The sequence below is a fragment of the Megalopta genalis genome, unplaced genomic scaffold (assembly GCF_051020955.1).
Source record: "Megalopta genalis isolate 19385.01 unplaced genomic scaffold, iyMegGena1_principal scaffold0034, whole genome shotgun sequence".
NCBI lineage: Eukaryota > Metazoa > Arthropoda > Insecta > Hymenoptera > Halictidae > Megalopta > Megalopta genalis.
In genome coordinates, this window is record NW_027476103.1 from 1,351,627 (window position 1) to 1,377,386 (window position 25,760).

General features: G+C 34.8%; 1 protein-coding gene and 1 long non-coding RNA gene across 13 annotated transcripts in view; one reads left to right on the forward strand and one right to left on the reverse strand.

The window, feature by feature from the left end:
* The window catches only part of LOC143261095 (uncharacterized), a 36,290-nt gene extending 27,421 nt beyond the window's left edge, over positions 1–8,869 (reverse strand). For all 12 annotated transcript variants that reach the window (XM_076527650.1, XM_076527649.1, XM_076527655.1 and 9 more), the window contains exons 1-2: positions 8,556–8,869; positions 3,505–3,646 (exon numbers count right to left, since the gene is read on the reverse strand). The gene's annotated coding sequence lies outside the window, so the exon portion shown is untranslated. The remainder of the gene's footprint in view (positions 1–3,504; positions 3,647–8,555) is intronic.
* LOC143261093 (uncharacterized) lies at positions 5,005–6,807 on the forward strand. The gene is made up of 4 exons (XR_013035318.1): positions 5,005–5,169; positions 5,245–5,576; positions 5,644–5,717; positions 5,826–6,807. It is a non-coding gene; the product is annotated as an uncharacterized LOC143261093 (long non-coding RNA).
* Positions 8,870–25,760: the final 16,891 nt, after the last annotated feature.

Below are 25,760 nucleotides of genomic sequence, written 5' to 3' on the forward strand. Positions count from 1 at the left end.
AAAGTTGATTGAAGTCATAGAAAATGCTCACTGGAAGTGTGACATACGAAGAACATTCCTGACATATTTTTCATAGCTTATCTTCCACATACTTTAAATAACATAACGTCGAAAACGTGGGAATTTAAGACAGCGTTAAATTCATTTAAGTCATCCACAACCCACACTCTCAATGAGAGCCAAACGTCCAAATAGCGAAATAACCACATCGACGACCTAAGCATCATTTGCAAACGCAATTCAATAGATGAAACTGTGATAACAGCGAAGCCAAGATTAGAAGAAACAATGATGCAAACTCCACTCATCTACAATCTCCCAGGAGCCTCATCTACGCCATTACATCTACCAATAATCTCACTTGCCAAGATCAGTGAACCAAGTATAACTTAGTCTATACCTGATTACGAATCTAAATCCCAGGAGAACAGCAGTTCAACTGATGGAGACGAACCAGATATTAGCCCAGTTTTGCCACAACCTACGAACACGGATAACATTGTCACACCAGTAGATGAAATTCGATGAAAATTAATAGAAGAAGCTCGCAGTAGATTAATCGCAGGTCACGAGGGTGTAACGGAAACCTTAAATCAATTAACCCTTTCAGTACTACCGCCGCCTATTCGCGGCATCCACGGAAAGTTATGTGGGCACTTTATGTGGGCACCGTTAACAGCACCAACGGAAAGTTATGTGGGTATGATTACTCTCTATAGTACACATTACTTTACTATTCTGTGTTTAAAATTCCCGGCTGTTCTAATCGTTCCATTATAATATATAATTAGTAACAGTCAATAGCGTGCCTTAATTATATATGTTTTATAATATATAGATAAGCTACGAAAAACAAATTGGAATGTTTGCTTATATCGTTAATTTTTTTAATGTATAACTTACAATTTGAATTTAGTTCCCTTCAGGATGAGTGTAAAACGCTTGAAAGGATAAAGGAAATCATTGATTCCAAAAGAGATTCTGATGAAGAAAATCAATATAATTTAGCATTTCGCAAAAGGAGGAACAATCGAGCACGTGTACTTAGCACCTCAGTATCTGAAGAAGCAGTAGAGCCTGAAGTACGAATTGATACTCCTTCTAGCATCAAATGGACATCAAAGAAGCTTAGTCCAAAAATCCATGATTTTACGCCACATCATTCGGGAGTAGTAGGGAACAATTTAAATCGTTCGTCGAGAATTTTGAACTACTTCAGACTGCTTTTTTCTAAAGATTTAGTTAAATTTATTGTGCAAAAAACAAACTATTACCGGTGTCAACAGCTCAAAAGAGATCACTTGAACGCTTCAGAAGGGATGGAAGTGGATGAATTATATTGTTTTATTGCTGCGTCGTTATTAATGACGCGAACCAAAAAGCTATCCTTAAATGAAAATTGGTCTAAAGATAAGTTTCTCCGAAGCGATATTTTCAGTAAAATTATGAGTAGAGATCGCTACTTTTCATTATTGAAAATGTTGCATTTTACGGACATAGTCGGCCACACTGCCGATCATTTACACAAAATAAATGAAGTAGTGGAAATGCTACGAACATCTTTTTATCAATGCATTTCAGCCATACCAGCGGTTATGTATAGACGAAAGTCTACTCCTCTACAAAGGCCGTCTCTCGTTTAAACAATATATTCCCTCGAAGAGGAGTAGGTTTGGCATAAAATCATTCCTACTTTGTGACTGCAAGACGGGTTATATCCAAGACATAATCATTTATTGTGGGGCTAGTACTACTGTAGCTACCGAATATCAATATATTGGAAAGCCAGGGAACATTGTAATGTCGCTTTTGCAACCTTTTCTAAACAAAGGCCATACTATTGTATTTATCTGGATAACTGGTTTTCCAGTCCCATATTGTTCAACCTACCCCACGAAAAAAGTACGAACGCTTGTGGCACTGTGCAAAGAAGACGGAAAGAGATGCTTAAAATAACTGATAAATTGAAAAAAGGAGAGGCAGTGTTCCGCTCATCTGAAAATCTGTTTGCAATGAAATGGTTTGATAGAAAGAAATTTCAGAAGTACCTAAGAAGTCAAGAAAAAATGAAATTATTCTAAAGCCCAAATGCGTAATAGATTATAACTCTTCAATGGGTACAATCGATAAATCAGATATGGTGATAATTACTATCGATGCAACTCGCGCGCGCGCAAAAGTTTAAAGTGGTATCGCAAATACTTTTTCCACTTGATCGACATTTGCGTGTGAAACGCATACTGCCTATATAAGCACACCACAAAAAAACAAATCTCAATGGCGAAATTTCACCTTCAGTTGATTAAGGAAATATTAGAAAAATAACACAAGAATCATGAATATCATCGGTGCAGCAAGTCAGGAAGTAATTATCCCACAAGGCTCACAGGGGGACATTTTCCTTCGATATATCAGTCGGGGAAAAAAGATCGAAAACGAAGATGTGTTGTATGTGCGGCTGGTGGTGTGAGACGTGAATCCAAGTATCAGTGCGAACAATGTAATGTGGGCTTGCGCGTTTCCCCTTGTTTCGAAAACTATCACACCAAGTTACACTATTAGTTTTGTCGTTGATTATATTTCACTATTAGTTTTTTATTATTTATTATGTTACACTATTAATTTTGTTATTTATTTTAATTTTGTAATATTGGACCATATTATTTATATCAATGCCATTTACTTTAATTAATGTACTGTAAAGAAAAAGATATGATTTTAAAACGTTAAGCGCTATGCCTGTTTTGTCTGTCCTTCCGTCTGATCCGCGAGATAAGATACCGTCGAAATCGGTTTTCTGCCGAGGATTGGTTTAGGTTACGACAAAGCAGTATAAACATTTTAGAAATGTTTTTCAAACACGTTAAATTCCGCATCAGTCACCGATGTCGCGGTCCGAATGAAAAGTTTAGTGTCAATCACGCTCGAGATCTCTATGAATGCCGCAAAACATGTTTTCGCGGTTTACGCTGTCGGACAGTGCAACCACTCTTGCGAAAAACTTCCTCGTTCCACGAATGTATAACCGCGGCCAGGTCCTCCGTACCGAAAGGGTTAAAAGAAAAATATGACTGCCCCGAAATGAGAAAAGATTCACAAGAATTCGTTCGTTCACTTATCAGAACAAAACCCGTCAACCCGTGATTATTACGGACACATCTCTGGAACCTTTTGACGAACTTGCCATCGACACATTTGGACTACTTCCAAAAACAATCAATGGAAATCGCTACATTTTAACTATGCGAGACAATTTAAAAAAGTATTGGTTAGCAGTTGTTTTATCAGATATTAAAGCCATGATAATAGCTGACGCGTCCGCGAGTCATTTCATTGCAATACGTGAGACACCAAAATCCATTTCGATAGATGAAAACACTAGTTTCTTGGGAAACTAATACTACATGTTGCCGAGATGGATCGTTAAAAAGGAGCCATATATTGTATTAACAGAACATCTAAAACAATACATCGAGTCATATGAAGAATGGGACCTCTACTTACCATTTGCCATGATTTCATATAAATACCTCCGTCCACGAAGCTACGAATTTCACATCCCACGAATTAATCTTCGGGAATTACGATAAGTGAGCTAATCCGACATAACTTATGGTGGAGTAATACGTCCATGTGTAAAAAGAACCTGAAACAAGTAAATTCGATCCACGTTACATCGGGCCATACGAGATAGTAGATGTCGGATATAAATAATGCAATTTTAAAAACAGATGCGACCGGACACCTAATCGCGAAACATCAGGATAAATTAAAACACTCCTTCGTCTTCGATAGTTCGTCCGACACAAATTAAAAATTGGATTCACTTTCAGGATGAAGTAAATCCCGCTGATTATCCAGAGGTGCACGAGGATCTCTTAATATGCCAATGTATAAGGAAAATGCAACTCGTGTTTGAAGCTGAAGAATACAAATTGTGTGAAAAATGTTGGTCTCGAGTGGCAGCAGAAGAAAGAGAATTATTTCCTGAAGGCTGCTGGCATACCATCGCAGGAAACCACAGAAGTGAGGCAGATTGTCATTGTGAAGGATATGGTTCTGTAATCCTGGAAACATCAAACACTAGTCGATGCCGAGAATGCATCGAAGAATACATATTTCGAAATGTAACTGGAGACATTACAGTAATTAAAAAATGGCAAGGCCATTGATGTGGTTACTCAGTGGTAGCATCATGGCCGTTGGCAGCAACACACGCACATATATACTGCAAAATAATTAATTTATACAAGCAGGAGAGTCATCGGATGAGAGCATTAATACTTTTGAAGAAATACTTCAATGTAGCAAGGAAGAAAATGTAGACCTTATATTTCATTGTGGAGATTTATTTCACGATGCGAAACCAACAACTTCTGATGAATTAAAATGTATGGAATTGTTAAATAAATACTATATGGGTCCCAGGTTAGCAAGATATGATAATATCAATATAAGATGGTATTTGAAGTATGACAAATATTAATTATTGTCTTTCCATCAGAGCAATTAACATCCAATTTTTGAGCGAGCCAGAATTAACATTCCCACACTGTACTTTTAAAACTGTAAATTTTTAGGATCCAAATTTTAATATTGACATGCCAATATTTTCCATTCACGGGAAAAATGACCATCCAAGTAAGAAATATAATATCAATAGTTTAAGTACAGTGATTTTTCAACATTGATTCAGCCATTAGTAATTATAATCAAAATTATAGGTTGTGGAATAAATGGGCCAAATGGACTTGTTGTCTGTGTCTGGTTTCATAAATTATTTTGGAAAATGGACAGCCACCCCTAAAATGATCATTCCTCCACTGATGATAAAAATGGGTAATACCATGTTGCAATTTTTGGTTTAAGCTACATGAACGATGATAAATTAACACGGATGTTGAACGATTTTAAGGTGAACTTATGAGATCCCTATATGTATTGAGAGGTCTTTCCATTTTTTCTTAATGCAAATGATTTTCATTCATAGGTGAAATGCTTTAATTTGTTTGTTTTACATAAAAAAACGTGCACCATGTCTTAAACGTGGATATACTTTGGAAGCCCATCTTCCCTCTTTTGTTGACTTTGTTGTGTGGGGAGGGGAACAGGAATGTTGTAGCATACACGTGTTTATCTCTAAAAGACAATACTACATTTCTCAAACAGGTATATTTTTAGATTTATTTATTAATTATGATGCATGAAAAATAAGAAACTACTGCTTAAGAAACGCACTTACAGATTGCGATTTCTTTATGCGAAGGCGAATCGAAGGCCAAACACATTGTCATACTTAGCGTAAACGGTAATAAGTTTAAGTTGAAGAAATTGAAATTAAAAACCGTTAGACCATTTGTGTTTGACACTCTGGTCCTTAATGATACAAATATAAAAAGTAATAATGATAGATTGCTATCAGAATGAGTTTTTAATATCGTCGACCGACGCATAGAAAATGAATTGATTCCTAGTACCGCGGAACAATTGTCAAATCACCCGAAGCAACCGGTCTTGCCGTATATTCGATTGAAAGTAATTTACTTGAAAAATAAAGAACGGTTCGATTCGACCAGGTAAGATTCTATTAGTATATTAACGAATACAAGTAATAAATGGAAATAAATAATATGTGTATTTTAGATTGGCACAGAAATATTGTGATAAAGTTGCTAATTCTCACGAATTAATTGTATTCTGTAAAACAAGAAGTTCCGGTAAGTACTCCAGGATACGACTGACATTATGAGCTATACTGAGGTAAACAAAAATTGCGATATTCTACAAGGTGCTCGAAGGTAAAATTTGTTTGGTTTTTTAATTAGGAGAATTAAGGTTTTGTGGAAACCACATACAAGCAAAACTAAAAGGACACCAGTTTGGTTGAAAATAAAAACCTATGAACAATACTAACAGTGAATGATCTAAATAAAGCATTAGGTAAATTTGTTAACAAAAATAACACTAACGCTTTTAATAACCTACAGAGGTCAAGCATATACAATGTAATATTTCAAAATATTGATTTGCCATTACAAGCTCGATTGTATTGTTACAATTAATTCTTTACATATAGTCGTGAAATAAAAGAACTTGTGCTATGTTTGGAAACTACTGAAACAACTGCAGATATTGGAAATATCAGGAAAGAAATTAAAAATTATTGTGATAAGAGAAAGGAGGAAGCACAAAAAGAAAAGACAGAAGTATATGTATACTTGCAAACAAACTCATTTAAAAATGATAATATACTATTAGATTAGACAGATTGGATAATCGCATACTATTTTATAGATGCAAACATTATTCGCTAATAGACCGGTAAAACCCTTTAATAATAACAAGATAATAGTTATTGACAGTAGTAGTAACGATGAACAAGAAGCGGAAAAAACAGATAAAGCTAATGGCAGTGGAGCATGTAACAAAAGCAAAGAAACCGATAAAAATAATGAAAATCATAAAACTTCTGTTGGTGTAACATCTGAGAGGTAATTTACTTCAACTAAAAAACAGACAACAGCGCAGGTACATCATCGAACTCTATTAAACGATTCACAGTTTATATGCATAGGTCTTTGATTTACTATTAACCATGACATTTTATCATTTGCTACAGGATGAAGCATTGGGCGGTGATGTAATAAAGAAAATAAATTGAGGGAAGCCTAATAAGATACGGTTCCTACGCAATTTCGATTCCAATTTAGATTAGTTTGTCCAGGTCCGAATCCTTGTTTATACACTACTTGTAAAACATTATATTAAACAAATACTTTTCATTAAATCTTGAAATATTTGATAATATATAATATATATTATATATAATTCGGACATTCAAGTTGCAACAAAAAAAAATACATACTATAAACAAATCTTAAAATCGTATAAAATAGAGATTTAAAAACGACATCAATCTTAAATAAATACTAATGATAGAACAACTAGTACAAGAACTAGTAAAACACCGTTTATCTGGACTGTGTTTATCCAACATAGTAACCCGTTACCAACAATTGGATATCAGGAACGATGCTCCTCTTATCCAACTCCAGTCTACGCGACATACCCATTATACAACACACTGTTTTTGTTTCTTAGTTAGAAATTCTAGCATAGTCTTCCTGCATAGAATGTAAGATAAGTAACGATTTAATTCAGTTACTTGTATGTATGTGATTCGTCCAGAAACTATATTCTCATTACGTCTTCACACAAATCAAACGAAAAGAGAAAAAGAGTGGTGCTTTGTATTGAAGAAAAATTTGAAATTAATAGACGCTTCAGAAACAATTAATTTCTTGTCTCGTAAATATAACATTGGTAGATTTACTGTATATATCATAAAAAAATTATAAAGATAACATATTAAAATGCAAAGAAGATGATGCAGCAAACACGAATAGAGGAATAAAAATGAATAACAGCTTCTAAAAGTTGGTGAAAGTAATTCATCTTTGCATGAAAGATCAGATAGCGAACAAACCGTAATCACAAAGTTATATATATAATGTTGCAAGGTGCATTTCACACTGCATAGAGTGCGATGTAGAAAATGTGATTAAAAATGATGGAAATGATAAAGGATTTCATATTCTTAACGACAATAAAATAATATCTCAAGTTATAGAGGATCAATCTGAAGTGAATGTATAATCAGGTACGCTATACAGTATGTTATATAATACTTACGTTAAACAACTTAAGAAACAGTTTCAGATATCTAGAAATAAAGAAATAAATACAAGACATGCCCATAAAGCGACATTTTATTAGAAAATAAGCTTACATATTGCAAAGAAAATATATTAGGAACATCGTAAGAAAAGAGAGTGGAACGTAGTGTATAAAGAGGTGGGAAAAGGTGAGCACTTAAAATAAACCTACCAGTTACAAACTGAAAAACTCTCGTTTTTTAACTTTTCTATGCCTATAACGAAAATTAAAAAAAATACGTATTGTAGATCTCGATAAGTTACATGCATGCCGAAAATTTCATCGAAATCAGTTAACGCAAGATCATAGTTACGAGCATTAAACAAATTTTAAAACAGCAACTTTCTCACAATTATTGGACAGAAATATTAAAAATCAGGACAAAACTGCGATTTTTGCGATCTTTAACTGTTTACCGCTTATACCAAAGTCAACCGATTCCACTGAAATTTTCAACATGCATATAAATTACCGAGATCTATGAAATGCATTTCTTAAATCTTCGTTATATATATTTCGTCATATATTATTTTCTTTAATCATTCTAAGCAATAACAAAATTCAAGTTGTTCAGTCCAGTTCTAAGCAAGTTATGGCGTTTTAAAAGTTGTCCGAATATTAATATAAATAAATATGGCCGCGACGCCATATATCCGCAAGAACCGATTGCCCACGTGGAAGACACGTGCTTCCAGTTTCACAAGCTTTCTCGAGACGCCATATGCGTAACGCACGTGGCGTGTAATAATTCGCACTGGCGAATAATTAGCCCAGCCGAGAGAAGGTGTCCGAGCCATCGAAATGTAAATGAAGAAATTCGTACTGATAATGAGACTTACCGAAAAACCGATCAGAAATTCCCAGTTACGAATGCGGCTTCTGGCCGGTCACTAGTCTTGACATATCTTTGGAACGGTCGCTGCCAGTTGTTGCCAGCACTGTCCTTTATTATTTCGCCTGCTGCCCTATGGTCTTTAGCGGCTATCTTCCTTCATTTCATATGAATTAATCTCGGCTCGAATTGTCACAGTTATACTTATTTCTTCCAAACACCCAACGCTACGGTCTACGCGACAAAGATCCTCGTTCTCGGCAGATCGCTTCTTCAGCCAGAAACGAGGCATTCCCCACTCCCCAGACTCACGGCTCGGCACGACGCACAAACCCTACGCGCACTCGCCGTTGCTCAGGGCCGGCACCATTCGACTCAGCCCACGCTCCGAGCGTCCTAGATCTCGCGGCATAATTTAGTGACTGTAGAGAATCCGCAACATGTTACAATTTCAAGAAATTTAGTTTATGCAAATACGATAAGCTCAATAAATGGAAAACCAAGAAAGGAATTGGTGGCCAGAACTTTAAAGGACAAACATCTCGAAAGTGAAAACATGTGACATGCAGTGTTTTTTCTTCCAGCCGCAGAATTTCCTTCTTTCCTGATTTTGTTAAAAGATTTACGAATCACTTTGCAAATAAAGATAAAAAAAATACAAAAATCATGCTTTCCACAAAACAAAAAAATAAATTATTATATTCAAAAAACTCTACCAAATTGCAGAAAAACAGTCTAGACTGAGCCCTCTTATAGGAAACTACGTGTTACATTTAAGATTACTTTTTTTGTCCGTGAAATGTGTATACGCTATACGTGATTGTACTGAACATGTGTAATAAATTATGGTACCCAAAGCTCATACAATTTTCGAAGTTTAGTATTTACCTATCACTCTTTATAGTGATTAGGTCAGTGCACAGAGATTGACACATAGTAATTAGATGAGTGTGCAGATGATAACTAGAAAAGGCTCAGTAAATGAGCCGTTCAGTGCACACATCGCTTAACTCCATAAAAGAAAAAGTTGAGAAACGCGATGAAACGATGTACATTGTTTTCTAAAATTCCTGTTATAATATAGATTCACACATATAATGTAGAATGCATAAATACAGATATAGCTTTCATCTGACGCTGTATAAAATTAATAAGAAAGAATAGCCACAAAAAATAATCGTCAGTAATGTTACAGCTTTTATGTGACTGGTGGAGTTAATCAATTTGGCAACTGAAAAAAAGTAGTAAAGTTAAATTCAGTCTTTAAATTTTTAAGTTTTTTATTACAGAAAAAGTCAGTTATTATATATTTTTATTACAGCTTTTGCATAAAAATGAATGTTCACAGTTCTGTTATATTATATTATTTGTAATTAATTCATCAGAAATATTATAAATAATGTCTTCTTCATCAGCTGGATGTGAGGATTCGTCATTTCGATTTGTTGTCAAGTTTTTATAGTAATCATGTTCAACAGGAGGAATGTATTTTAGCAGGTCCATCATGTCTCTCCATTTTTCCCTTGTCACAGTTCTGCCTTTAGGATATAATAAAGGCTGATATATATTTTTCAAACTTTTGCGGTCTACCTGATACAGATTTTCTTAAATTAATGGCTTTAAATTCTGTATCTTCATTATAATCACATTTGAATTGTATGAGATGGGGTTTGGACCTTTCTAATTTTATCCAGCGTATTTTAAGCCAATTTACTGGAAAGCCTGTGACGGTTACTTTTCTGTTAATGAGTGATTGTTCTAAAGGTTTTGTTGAAAAAATATCTTGGTGGGTCATTTGAATTAGATGAAATGGAGCTTTCTTTTTACATGTTTTGATTATATTGTACCAATCATCTGGTGAAAAAATGTTTTGATTTTTTTTCGCACGTGACTCAATAATGGCAAAATCTGAGTCATTAGGCAAATAGCTGTGCCCACTTACCAAAAATTTCATTTCAATTGACTCAGCTCTTATTTCCATACTCTGAACAAGTTTCAATAAACTTAAGACAGTTTTAATATTTCTGTTTTGCCCGGTACACGAATCCGAATATGTTATTATTTTTTCAAAGTTTGTAGCGTAAGTCTTTATGTACTTTATTAGACAAGATGAAATTTCTTGAGACCCACGAGATCCTTCAGTTTCTGGCCAAACAAACATGTGGCTTATATTTTTACTGAATTCATGACATCCGAAATTATAAACATATAAATTACGCTTATAATAAGCTACGGATGCGGTCAGCTTGGGAAAGGCCAAAGCTTCTTCCAAGTCGAAAGAAAATAAGAAAACATTTTCTGATGTTGCCATTCGGTCGGCAGCCATTTGACTGCGAGCCCGTTCAGCCTCTTCTAAGTGAGTTTCCTTTTCAATTTCTGCCATCTTCTTTCCCTCACCGTCTGAGGATTGAATTTTTATTTGCAAAGCATCACAATTTTGACACGTATCCTTTGATGGTTGTTTAAAATGTAAATTAAATTTTGTAGAGAACACATTATAGTAATACTTTTCTTTCACTGGTATTACATTTTCCTTTTCACATTCTGTGACGTATAGTTCACACATCTTCTTAATATTTAAGTCAGGATCTAAATATTGTCGTCTTGGATTATGAGCTCTAGTGTAGTGACTACGGTAGGCTGGAAATAACTTTATATGTTTTATAACACTTGTGTCATCTATTTTATTGCTTGCAACATGGCCTTTGCGCAGATTAACCAAAGATGTAACTTGTTCTTTAGGACAACATTTGTATATCCGCCCATCGCTCACCTGATAAGTGTCTCTAAAATATTGTTTGCAAACGGGAATATCACGTGTGTCTTTTCGAAAGTAATATGTAAAAGAATGTGATCTTCGTTCTTTAGTTTCATTCGTGGGGCGCCTTCTTTTTATTTCGTTGACTTTAATACAACCTCTTAAGAAAATATTTTGGTCAAGCTGACTATGTAAACTATAAAATGCCTTCATGGCAGTCTCTCTCTCATTTGAAAAAATTTTTTGGTTGCACTTTTGGCGGCATCTGCATTTTATATCGACAAATGTTTTTGCAGGTATTAAATTTCCTCCCCTATTCCTATATGCCAAACCTTTTGTTCTGTTATGCTTTTGTAAATTTCGTGTCCATTTATCAGGATTACAACTTCTTTTCCTCCCAATCAACGTGTTTGTTGCGAAATTTGTGCTGTTGCAATCAGATGAATCCGAGGAAAACGATAAACGTCTTCTTGAACCACACTTTCTGTTAATAAATCGTATTGAAGAACCATCACTGTTTTCGTCATCCACGTTGTTAGTAGTCTCACTCATCTTGGTTATAACGGTATAATATTTATTTCTTTAAAAACAATCTGGGAGTAATGATGAAAAGACCAAGAAAATATGTAGGCCGTGCAATAATGGTGAAGTAGACAGTAACATTCAGCGTGCGAGATCACTGTTATACTAACTACCGTTTGCGTTGCGCTTTTTTTTAATCTGTTTGTCGATGCGATTTTATTACCAATATTATTGAGAGGGGGGAAAGCATCTTCGGCTGTTTAAAACAAAGCGTTGATGCATGACAATAAAGCAACGATTACATTAGGGTATGGAGTTAATCAAAATGACTTCTGAAATAAATTACTTATTTTTCAATGGCCAAAAAAATGTTGCCGTTTAATGGTGTTAATTTTTATTATTCAGGGAAGTTATTATAAATATAAAAAGTTATGACTATAGCAAGTGCTTTGACACATAAATTTAAGATTTTTCAAAAAGTGGAGTTAATCGATGTATGCACTGAACGGCTCAAATAGCACGCAGTAGTAAACTTTTCATTCTTACAAGGCACAGTAACTCGATCGAAAACTACTATTTATATTTTGTTAAATATTTTATGTTCCTTATATATTTCAATTATAATAAAATTAGTAGTTATGTAAAAGACATCAACATATATGACATCAACAACATAAAAGACATCAACATAGAAAACCATATAATTTATCGAAAACTTCAGACGCCACTTTAATGGGCACAGTAAGTGACATACTAATCCTATCTAGCTATCATACAGAACTGAAAATTAACAGTTATGGACCTATATACATAATATCGATTTTAAATATCGGCATTCAACTATCACATTTCTCCTTGGTGCTCGAAGACATCGTCGCTACTCGGCAGTTATTTTGTGTGCATTGAGTTTTTTGTTTCAATTGATGGGTCAAACAACGCGTTTTAGTCAGCCTGTCGCAGTTACATAAACGGATATAAAGGACATAAAATAGCACGTGTGCATACTTCGAATAAAATATCATTATTTAATTGGATACGCGGTATTGCTTTTTGTTTATTTCCATCATTAAACAATGGAAACTGTTTGATGAGAATTTTTGGATTCTCCATAATTCTTTCACGAACTGAAACCGATGTCATAATTGTTTTCAATCTCTGCTTTATGAAGGTATATTCAAGAATGTAAAAGTTTGAATCTTCAAAATTCTGGCAAAAGTTATCCGCAAATCTATTCGTAGCCTTCATATAAAGATAAAGATAAAAGATGAAAATTATATTCAACGCCACGAATAAATACGCTTTGAATAAAAAATATATGTATTGGAAATGGATGTAAAAAGAAATGTGCACTGATACTTTCTGGTAGAAAAATATCTTTACTTCGCGACATGTGAAGAAGCTCAAAGAAGAAGAAACTCAACGAGCTACAGTGCCGGACGAATAGATAGCACACTTTAAAATTAACGTAATTTAGATTTATTTAAGGTAATAACCGAGATTCTAATACTATATAGATTTGTAAATTACTGTTATGAACATACACAAATAAAATAAAATTACGTTACGCCAGTTTAAACAATTTTACTTAGAAAAAAAGAATTTTTATGGAAATACGGTGGAAAATAATGATGGCATATTTCACTAAGAATTATGTTGCGACTCCATGTAATTCCAAATAAAAAAAAACATGAAAAAAGTGTAAAATAATATTTTTTTGTTTAGGATTTAGTTTTCGAGAAAATCGAGATTGAAAATTTGCTAAGCGCTGTACATCGCTTATAGCCGGAAAAGCATATGTACAAAGCAAGGTTTAAAACCTGGTTTTCTCAAAAACGAAATCCTAAAAAAAAAGAAGTCACTCTATATCTTTTTCATTCCTTTTTTATGAAGAATAATCCGGTAACCGCTTGTATATCGTTTCAGGAATACCCTGTACATATTTTTCAACAGGGTGATGCCGCGATTTTTTTTCTCGAGGATTAATCAGCAAGATCATATCGTTGAAAATTGTTGCGAAAATCATAACCATGCATTATGCAAATGACAGATAATTTCAAAAGATTGCCGAATGATAAAAATGTATTTAAGATGATAAGAAACAATTAGAACAAAAAACTAATAAAGAAACTTCGTAGATAATGACGACTGTTAATAAGTGGAAAGATGAAGCCACAAAACATTAGGCATTCAATATTATTGCTTGATTTATTGACATACATAATTTTTAGTTAAGTGTGCTAACATTTTGTCCGACTGTATTTCCATAAAAATTCTCTTTTTTTAAATAAAATTGTTTACACTTGCGAAATGCAATTTTATTTCATTTGTGTATGTTTATAGTGGTATTTTGCAAATTTATATAGAAACAGTATTTTAGTTGTAATGTTACATAAATGAAAATTACATTAGTTTTAAAGTATGCTATCTTTTTGTTAGATACTGTACTATCCCGAAATGAAAACTAGAGAGCATAATCGGAGACTTGAGACCAAGCATCCACATATTCGACACTTTCCTATCTTTATTTGAAAAACGATTCTATGAATATTGATTTGTTTTTGTTCTGGAACAATGTAGTTACGTGTTGATAATTAAGTGGTATTTTTATTTGTCGGACAAATTCTCGACTAATAAATTTATTTATTTCAAACACATCGAATAAAGATACTTATTTTATTAGGACCCTCCACAATATTGCATAAAGATGAAGAAGTATCTTTTGTTCGTAACGTTTCTATAATTTATTATCTAAATAATGTACAACTCTGCTAGGTTGTCATTTGTTTCGCAATTACAAGATGCAAATGAATTTCAGCATAAATTATACTGCAAAAATATCGTACAGTATTTATAATGAAATAGTCGAAAATGTAAAATGCTAGATGTTTTTAATCGAGTAGTACATATATTTAACCGATCCAAAAGTTTCAGTCATATTACTACGAGATCGATTAATATTGCATAAAAAAATAATGCATTGTCAGACATAATATAAAATTCGTTTATTAGAAGTAAGTTAAAAAGATTAAATATTTAAATTATGGAAAAAATTATAACTTAAATTACATTGCACAGCTACTGCAGTAACTCGAAATTTTATATTATTTTCACGATTCCCTTAGTTTCGTTAATATCATTTATTCCAAGTAGACTAACAAATATACGATCAAACCCTACTAGAAAATCTGAAAAATTTGGAACATTGATTGCAATAGATCATGTTGTTGAGGAACAGTCTTCTCTCTATTCCTGTGAAAAAGAAACATCAATTATTTTGCTTCCTCATTATTTTGGACCACAATTTTCAACAAAGAAGAAGTAGACAAAATTCTGTAATGTATCAGAAAGGGTCTAGGTCTAGGTTTATTTAAAAATGGTTTCATGAAAAAGAAACAAAATACGTCGAGATATGCTGTGCAATGCTTCGAAATTCTTGTTTACGATAGCAATGGTAAAAAAATGCGTGCTGCAGCATAGTTTCAGGACAGTTCTCCCATCCTTGACAGCAATTACAGGGAATACTATCTTATGGCACCCTCAAGTGGCTTTCTCGTTTAGAGTCTCCGACGATAAGAATCAAGCCGTCAGAGGAATGATTAACAGACGACTCGAGACAATAGATACGAACATGTGTACGCTAGAGGCGAGCAGGACAAGGATGACCTGCAACATCGAGATCTCATCGAATTAGGAAAGGACGAAAGAAATATTATAGTATATGCTTCTGATAGAATTGTTCGGTACCTATGAACCGAAGCATATACATTCGGATAAACGATGGAATAAAAAATGCTCAAAAATTAGTTTTGCCTATATCTTTATCCGAAATATATTTAAAACATTAAGAACTTAATTTTGGAAAAAATTGAGAAAGAGCAATACTTATGAAAAAAATTAGCCTCATCGGCGCTCGTGTGAAACGAGGACTTCAACATCCAATCTCCGAACGGCTACATCATATCCCTCTGACTCATCCGATAACTTGTGAACAACAACATCGTATAACCTGACTCACCTATGACTCCGAACTTCAGACGACCACATCTCATCCCCTTGACTCAGCTTCCGACCTTTGCACCCAAACCCCTGTATAAAAGCCCTAGGAAACTAAATAAAGATACTCATTTTCACCCAGAAGCTCGTTGCGTTAACTTCGTCGAACTTATTAGCGTACGCGTACCATATAAGTATCGTTTTCTAGTGTTGTGTTAATTTGTGTTGTGTCCCATGACACTCGCACAGCGTTCAAAAGATTCGTATCTCGCTCGCACCATCAACCAACGACGTTGTAATCATAACGAAGATTTTGTATATCACGCATATCATAGTTTTATATCTTGAATTTCGTGTTCCTAGTTAAATAATCGTTTCTTTAAATGTAAAACCGTTTAATACTGCATAATATACTTATTAAGTGGACAATATCATACTTAACGAAGTTAAGTATGAAGAAAATGTCGAAAGTTTGGTTTTTATTTTTTATAACATTGTTTCACCCCCACAAAAAGTCTGGCAAAGATTGCTGACAACATCAGAGATTGCTGCTTTTGACAATATCCTCCGATAGAATTGAAATGGCGAAGACAAGATTTGTCATTTCCGAAAAATTTGCAACTTTCCGATTTGTTTTTTCGTTCTTTATTTTTGGTAACCATATTTTACGATCGAAAAATCTGAAAAAATTCTGTAACATGTGACCTGTTATTCAAAATGGATCAAATCTTTTTCAAAATTTTAAAATGCCATCGTTCATCAGTTGGTAAATATAAACAAAACTTTGAAACTGTTTTAAATAATTATATTTAATTACATATTTTGAGGTTAGCAATCTGTTGTTAAGAAGTTAACAAATTTTAGGTTAAAAAATTAGTATTGAGATGTGCCGATTTATACATATTATGTTTGTTCTTATTTTAATCAGAAAAATCTTACAAACATATTTATGCAAATTTTATTTAAAAATAAACAAAAAGAAGGATGTTTTATCTTTGCATTATGTATTTTGTACCTATTGTCCCATATTCAAGCCTGGATTAGATTACGATCCATGTGACTCGTTCGACTATGAATTTTTTCGGCATGCCAAGGGGAGCCCCCAACTCCCCTCAGTAGTAAGTGAGAAACTACCTAGAACTACCATGCCATAACCACACCAAACAAAAATTACGTGTTCTAAGCAAAATGACCTATGCAAGCGTAATAAGTGGTACCACTCAAGAAGGAATTGAACGAATTTTCAAGAAACCAATCACATTTCAAGATAGTCGTATACAATCCTGTATGAGTGGAGAGTGTTCACAGTCGCTGTTTCGGCCGAATCGCGGACCGCGGGTCAACGCACGCTCGACTTTCGATGTACGCCGTCTCGCCGTTTTTGTCGAATAAACGGCGAGGCGGCAAGACAATAACACGATCGACGTGCGTTGGCCCGACCGTCAAACGCTCGCCTCGGCCTAATGTATACATGCAGCGTTTTTGCCTTAGGAGGCAATGACCGGCCTTCGGCACCTGACGATGCGTCACCTTGAGCATCGGCCAGGTGTCTATATATACTGCCGCAAATGTGATAACGAAAATTCTCCAAGATATCGATATAGCGAACAGTCAAGTTTGATTTAGCGCCCCTTGCGCCGATACGAAGCCGTGCTTCAGTTTTTATACTTCTGTCGTAGCCGTGCTACACTGCATACGCCAAACGGAGCCGTGCTCCAAAAGCTTGTAAACCAAAGGACTGTGGAGTCCAAATCAAATAAATCGCGTGTCGTCTCCTCCCGAATTCCGGCGCTTTAATTTTGTGCCGTGCGCAACAGTCGCGATAACGTGGGAATGATTGGTCTCGAATGTATTTAGAATGTTGATTGTTCGAATGTTGATTCAATTACGAATTATTTTAATCACGAGTGTAATTGAAATACACAATATAATATATATGTATGTATAATTATTTGTTGTTTGAAAGTTTAAATGAAAGAGAAAACAATTACTTATTAATTATTTGAAATAATAAAATTTGTTTATTAATTACGAATACGATTTCAATTGTTACTTATTAATTATCATTTAATGGTTAAGTATTTATTATTCATGCGGTATACCGTGTCCAATAAATAATAATTACGTCGTAGTTATTAATAATATTTTAATTTATTTATTAAGTACATTGTAATTCGTAGTTAATGTAATTGAAATACTTAGTATTTTGTAATTATACTCCTATTGAATTACAAATCACCTTGTATTTTAATTAAATGGCGATCTCAATATCGAATTACATTGTAATTGAATTACTTTGTAATTATAATTCCTTGAGAAATTCAAATGTTCGCCAGATCCTTATCCTTAACCGATAAGGATTTGATGAATTGTCCGCAAAAGACCGCAATTTCTAAAAAGCATTCCATAAATCGCTCAAGTACTTTTCCAACTAAGGAAAATCCACTGTAGGTTGGTTCCTCAACTTTCTCAACACAACTTCCAAAGCTATACAATTACGCTGTAAAGGTCGTGACGAAGAAAGAGAGTCCCGCACAGCGGTGTGGCGTGTCCACCGCGTGAACGTTATAATTTTGAACATTATAACTCTTTCACCCGCTAGACGCGCCACGTCGCTGTGCGGGACTCTCGCACATGCGTCGCTTGTCCTCACTCCTTGCGTAGCCTTTTTCGTGAACAGGTTGGTCGTAACATATAAATTCCTTACAAACAACAAATACATATATAGGAGTGTGGTGACATGAAACAAACGTCTGACTTGCAGAATGTCTTGTCGAGCACTGTCGTTCGAGTATGTTCAAGTAGACGCAAGTGTAGCGCGAGGCTACGCCTACTAACAATGCTGCATGCTCGATAATTTCAATCCCCGATTTACATGGATGGATCTCGATAGGAGTCATATAGTATTACATAAAAGTCATTGACGTACCATATCAGCCGCTAGTTTCGAATCGTTATCCCATTAAAAATAGTATGTCATTCCCATTCCTAATTAACCCGCACTTTTTTGCTAATTTTCCTTTCATATGTCAAAATTCAAGTGTTTACCCATTATTTCGTCTATAAACACTAATTCTCCGACTCAGAGAGAGATTTGCTTCGCAAATTCCACTCTCTTTGTTTTATTCACTTCACTGATGTACGGTTGCTTCCTCACAATTTTGCTTTTAAATTCTGCCCAATGTAATCTGAATCGTTCTTGTATGCATTTGATTTTTATTTCGTTCCTGGACTTTTGATACAATCTCAGACGCACTTATATCTGGCTTCTTTTTAATAATCCTAAGAATTTCATGTTTTTGTACTGTTAATATTTTTGGTCTGCCACTCGGTGCAATATTCTTTCTTTTCTATATTTATTTACTAGGGTAAGTGGGTTATTTACTGTGTTTGTTCCGGTCGAATCGCGGACCGCGGGTCAACGCACGTTCGACATACGATGTACGCCGTCTCGCCGTTTTTGTCGAATAAACGGCGAGGCGGCAAGACAATAACACGATCGACGTGCGTTGGCCCGACCGTCAAACGCTCGCCTCGGCCGTTGTAAACACGCGGCGTTTTGCCTTAGGAGGCAATGACCCGGCCTTCGACGCCTGACGATGCTTCTCCTTGAACATCGGCCAGGTGTCTATATATACTGCCGCAAATTTGATAACGGGGGATTTTTGGTAGACAACGTTATCGCTTATAGACCAGTATTATTCAGCGCCCATGCGCCCATACGAAGCCGTGCTTCCATTTCATAGTCTCAGTGAAGCCGTGCTTCACTTCGTAACAAATTCGTAGCCGTGCTGCAATTTATACGTCGAACGGAGCCGTGCTCCAAGAATTGTAAACGAGGACTGCGGAGTCCAACAAATAAATCGTTGTCGTCTCCTCACGACTTCCGGCGGTTATTTTGTGCCGTGCGCAACAGTGTTCATTAAAGTGTCGTCCTAAGTTTTCGACAAATTAAATGGTTTTCTTAACCCTTATCGCAATTCTTAAAATATTTAAAATATATGTTGATTAGTGGTGTGCGTGAACTCGGGATTTCCCGAAACCCGATGCTTGGAACGGGATGAGAAGATGTGTATCGGGTCGGGACGAGATCGGGACGACAATATTCAAGATTCCTGAAAACATTCGATTTCCTATGCTATCAATTATTACAAAACGACACATCGCCGTACCTAGTACAAAATTGACTAGCGAAAAGATGTTTTCAACAATTGGAAATATCGTTGCAATCGAGAGAACCAAGCTATTACATACTGTCATACGTAGAGAATTTTAAATCAAACTATACATATCTTACTTTTCTGGTTTGATAAAAAATATAAAATTTTGCAAAATAAACTGCAACAATGGAAATCAAAAATTTTTAACTAGGACCGTATTAAAAAAAAGACGCTCTCCCAGTATTTTAAGAAGTCCTAAACATTTCCGGAAAACTCGAAAGTTTCAAGATCCCGTCCTGATCCGTACTCGCACACCTCTAACATTGATGTCTATTATATAATATACATACACAAATTTTATGATAACCGAAATATATAAAGAACACAAAATAATTAACAAAATCTAATATAAAAATCAGTTTTCGATCGAATTACTGCGCTCTTAAAAAATGAAAAGATAATTACTATGTGTCAGTAACTGAGCCTTTTCTAATTACCATGTGCCAATTTCTGATCACTCATCTAGTTACCGTGTGTCGATTTCTGTGCACTGATCTAATTAGATCTAATTTGATGTAATCAGTTCTAGGTAAATACTAAACTTCGAAAATTGTATGAGCTTTAGGTATCATAACTTATTATACATGTTTCAGTACTTGCAATATTATTTTAAAAAAGGAAAGAAAATTACGTGCAGTGTCCATACATTTCACAGACCAAGAAATTAACGTTAAATGCAATACGCAGTTTGTCATAAGAGGGCTCTGTAATCACAACGCACGCATAAAAAAAGACATGAAAACTTAAAACAAGACGTAAATGTATCTAGGCAGTGGATTATTTATTATTTTTCTGTAATTTTGTCGAGTTTTATAGATATAATAGTTTATTCTTTTGTTTTGGAAAGCATGATTTTTGTATCTTTTTCGTCTTTACTTGCAACCTGATTCATAGGGCAAAATGACGTCAAACCATTATTAGAAATTTAAGAAGGTAGTTTCCGCATTTCATAAATCTTAGGATGTTAAACTTTTGATTCGGTTGTGAAAATTACAGGTGAAGGGAACTAGTCAAATAAAATGGTTTTCGTTCTGTGACACTATGTTTCCTGAAGCATTCTGTTATATATCTTGAATATATTAGATCAATTGAGAATAAACATAAGAAATTATCGTAAGATCGGCAGTACCCCAAAGTAGCCATGTTGCAGTAACGAGGACAATCGTTTCCGACTTCAAAATGTCGCGGCCACTTAACATGTAAGCGACTTTTTAGTCGACATTTCGAGCTCTACATTTAATTATTATACAATGCACTGAAACACTTGACTGAGCATTCATCGCAGGTAGCTGTTAGGATAGCTGTTAAAGTGATAAGGTACCCTGCGAGTTATTGACCTAAAAATATAAAAATAACTGTCTGTTAAATATGAGTTACCTAGAATCATATGATACAGCAACCATTAACTGCTATTGTAAAAAAATACTTAGTACCTAGAACTGTCGTAATGGGAACGTCAACTTCTGCCAATGAAATTCTTATTCAATGAAGAACGGCTCCATTCCATTCGTAAAGTAATAGATTCAAAAATAGCATATCAGTCATCCCTTTCACAATACATACCTGGTTTGTGAGAAATAATATCCACAGCCTGTCTGTAATTTAAATGTCTACAAGCGAAAAATAGTTTATCAAGAAACTTATAAGAAACAGGAATGCCTTGCAGCTATTTGTTCATATACATGGAAAATGAATACACGTCACAATATGGTAGTATTTTTGACGTAATACATGAAGAAATGAAATAAATCGTTCGATTCATTTGTTATTTATGCAAAAAAGTGAAATTTTGTGTGGACGAAATGATAAGGCACTTTAAATATGAAACAAAAATGCTTTGACGTTGTTCCCGTTTTGACCGGTGGTCAAGCTGGAAAATGAGGCCAACTCCGGGATTTTACAGGCTCCTAGGCAGACCATCCGACATAATGCATGATATTCGGGAATTCGATTCATGACGCAGGAAAATTCGTTCGGGTAGAGTGCCAGGCGAGCCCACCTGAGACGCATTCGATCAGCCTATCTTTCGGACATCCGATCCCTTTTACCTGCGCTATCATGTACGCCGTTATAATTGTACATGCATTCGATCACGTACGCCACAATGACAAAAGGTATAAAAGAGTAATAAAACAGTCGTTCATTGGTAATCAAGCATAATACATTTCTTACCTTACTTATTAGCTCTGTATTATTACGCCACGGCTAACATACGTAAATTACTGAATAAAACCGCGCAAGTAACATGCAAATACGAGGCATAATTCGCTGATCACAGTACAATACACGTGTGCCAATAATTAGGCCAGTATCCTCCCCCTCCCCTATATGTACTTCGTTTATGCTAAAGTAGCTACTACCATTTGGGACCAATTGTTTTTTTCCACCTTGTGCCATCCACGTAGACCGAGAATTTTTCTCATCAAGTATACTTAAAACCATTTATTTGTTGATCGCGTCTGCGATTCTGTAATAAAGACTCGACGTATTTACATGTATTTAATCGTTTATTTAGGTTCAACCATTCCGACTAACAGTCTCCCATTCTGGGATAGTTCCAGCCCCGAACAGAAATGAATAACACATGGAAGGGATGAAGCTGGGTTATGTTAGAGGAGGAGGAAACACAAATTTTTTGAAAAGATGATTATTTATTGTATAATAAGGATGACGAAGAATTATGACAGAGGAAGAAAATTGTAACTTTGTTTTTAAAAATTAATTATTTAATTATTTATTTTTATTGGGATTATGGCTTGGATTATTTATTTACTGTACAAAGTTTTACTAAAACTTTTATTATAATTTTTATTTTAAAGAAGATATATGTACGTTATGCACGAACGACTGATCGCCCAATTTCAACTAACAAACCGCGACTGAATATCGTCCCCGTATATACCTTTTTGATGTGATCCTCTCCACCAATTAAAGACGGTCATTTATCGCGTTTTACATTGTATGCTACCGCTGGTGTGCTCTAACGACACCGGCGATAATGGGTGTGTATCGCGGTGTGTATTTATAAGTTACAGTTTATATTACCGCCTGTGCGCGCTTAAGAAACCGGCGCAATGAAATCTGATAATTTCGAACTTCAGTCCCAAGTAAAGTATAAATTAATTTTTGTCCGAGGCTACAGTTACTTTTTCAACAATTTTAGATTACAACTATTACTACTACTACTACTACTATTGGTTGTCCTTTTAATAAATATATGTACTATTAACTCTGAATACACTTGGTAATGATATAATGAGTAAAAGAAAAGTGATAATAATAGAGTACACCTATATCGGCCATGAATTGAATTTTGATGAAATCGAATCGATTATGAATTGGGTACGAGGTGTGAAATCCAATCGAATAAAAAAATGGATCGTGTGCTACGAATTAGTTCGCGGTCAATTAGTATAACAACAATCCACCACCGTCCCTGATAGATCCGCATTTTTTAAAAATTGCTACGCAATACATCGTTCTTTTCTAGCACATGTTTATATATTTTGCATGTTTGTATTTTTTCAGAAGTAAACAAGCTGTAGGAACAAAAATGATGCGCAACGCAGGAGTCGACGAAATGAAGATTATGCAAGAAATGCTCGAAAAATCTCAAACCCATATTCATTGTCAGAAAGCATTTCATCATCGAGGCAGGGATGCAGAAGAAATCACGTGCACGATCCATCATCGCCGAAGGATTCAACATTGTGGACTTACGGTCCGTGGTCGAACAAGCTTAGTGATAGGATATTACTCACGAACGTTTGCGTGTTCCACCGGTTTAAGGAGCTCAGGATTAACAACAACAATGTGCGTCCCGACATTTCACCGGGACGTTCGAGCGACTTAAATGAGTTGCGAGCTAAGATATCTTGACGCAGTATTGGAACCTAATACTTTAGAAGAGACATTGTCAATTAAACAATATCAAGACCATACGATTCGTGGATTAAGAAATAGATTGGAAACAAGCGAGGAAAAACATTATGAATTAAGGGACGGTTAGTTTATCGGAAAATAGAAAAATTAATAATGATAAATTGTTATTTTACGTACCCGCGTGTTTAGAAAATAATATTATTAGGCTAATGACAATATATATATTATATAAATATATATAAATATATATAAATTATTAGGCTCATGACAATTTGGGGCATGTAAGTATTGACAAAGTCATCGATGACATAAGACAAATATACTGGTTTCCGGAAATGCGACAAAAGATTAAACAATATATTAACAATTGTTTGAAATGTATTGAATTTTAGCTAATTAGTGGTAGACAGGAGAGGTTTTTGCATAGTTTACCTAAAGGTGACCTACCATTTCAGACAATTCATGTGGATCATTACGGAGAAGTGTGGAAAAGGTTTTATATATGTTTTGGCAGTAGTGGATGGGTTTATACCAAATTCGTTAGACTGTTTGCTTGTAGATCGACAAGATCTGAAGAAGTGATTCGAAATTTGACAGAGTTTGAAATGAAGCATTGTGTCAGATTGCTCGAAAACTAAAACGATACCGCATTGTGAATAAGTTTAAGTTTGTGTGTGTTTGTATGCGTATTTGTTGCATTCCGTAAGACTTATTTTTATTATTTCTTATTTACGTTTTGTGTAATATGAATTGTATATTTTTTAAGATCTAACTCTTGGAAATAAAGTTGTGATTCTTTGGTGACCATGGATGGTCATTCTATAGTTCAGGATTGGCCGAACTGTAGAATGAATCGTGTTAGCTGTGAGATGCGATCGATAAGAAGATTGTTTAATACATTACGATGTTTATTCGAGCCGAGCCTTTGTGAAATAAACAATTTAAAACTTCGACTCAGAATAATAAATTTTCCGATTCATTTCCTACAGTATCATGATACAAATGTCGAGCGACCAGATCTGGGATGAGATCCTGACTACAGGAATCCTTCCCAACTCCCCAATAGTTCAAGAAACCGAGCTAACAACAAAACTATATCAGTCACCTCCTACGAAAATGCCAAACGAGAATACGCCCCAACCAAGGACCAAGCCATAATACTGCATGCTGTAGATGGTATTACCGTCAGGGACTATGCATTAGCCATAAGAAAAATAATAGGCCCCAGATCTATCAAATACATATCGAGAATTTCAAACAGTAGGGTATGCACATACCTAGATAACAAAGAAACTGTCAGCAACATAACAGCAATATTTAAATCAATTACCATCAGCAACACAAATATTGAAATCCGTCCTATGATATCGCCGACCCAACGTATCGAGCTGTCAAATGTAGCATCGATCATCCCAAATTCAGTAATTGAAAATGCATTTAGAACCAATAACATCAAACTCTGCTCTAGAATAACCGACCTGAGAGCAGAGACATCTGACCCTGAATTTGTGCAACTTCAGACGTCAAGTATACGTCGATATCGACGTCCTGAACAAATTTCCAAGCACATTCTTAATTAATTTTGACGATACCCTACACAGAATTTTTGCCTCTACTGACAAACAGATTTGCTTATTATACAAAAGAATATGCGCAATAAATAAACAAAATTAATGTTTCTACTAACTATAAGACGTGCTTTATTATATGAGATAACTATTGATTCAATAATACTATCATAAATAATAAAAGGGAGTAATAATTGTTATAATAATATCGTGTCCGAATATTAATGCGAGTCACTGTACTTGAAAGCAGTAATCACAGACCCAGATTT